The following is a 257-nucleotide window of genomic DNA, read 5'->3' as shown; positions in this document are numbered from 1 at the left end:
CACCTGACCTGCTCCTGGAGACTCGCATCGCGCAAACACGAACCTCCTCTGTAAGATATCGCATCGCTTATTGGAGGATCAGACACTACAACACAAAATCTCATTTGAATAAACAGGGCTGGACTTGCACCGCGTACCGCAAGGAAAGCACTTAGCCTGTCGCTTTTATGGCCGCGAAGCTGTTGAGTAAAGAGGTAACAGGAATAAGAGAGAAAGTTGGCTGATGTTAAAGTATTTTTGGAGTTATTTCTTAAAAC

The 257-nt window shown here is 45.1% G+C and overlaps 1 protein-coding gene across 1 annotated transcript in view; it reads left to right on the top strand.

Moving 5' to 3' along the window:
• LOC119585415 (myosin light chain kinase, smooth muscle-like) overlaps nt 1–257 on the top strand; it is a 13,868-nt gene that overhangs the window by 3,709 nt on the left and 9,902 nt on the right. The window lies entirely within an intron of this gene.

The sequence above is a fragment of the Penaeus monodon genome, chromosome 19, assembly GCF_015228065.2.
Source record: "Penaeus monodon isolate SGIC_2016 chromosome 19, NSTDA_Pmon_1, whole genome shotgun sequence".
NCBI classification, from domain to species: domain Eukaryota; kingdom Metazoa; phylum Arthropoda; class Malacostraca; order Decapoda; family Penaeidae; genus Penaeus; species Penaeus monodon.
Note: the sequence above shows the minus strand (reverse complement) of the source record. Positions and strands in the feature narration are given on the sequence as shown.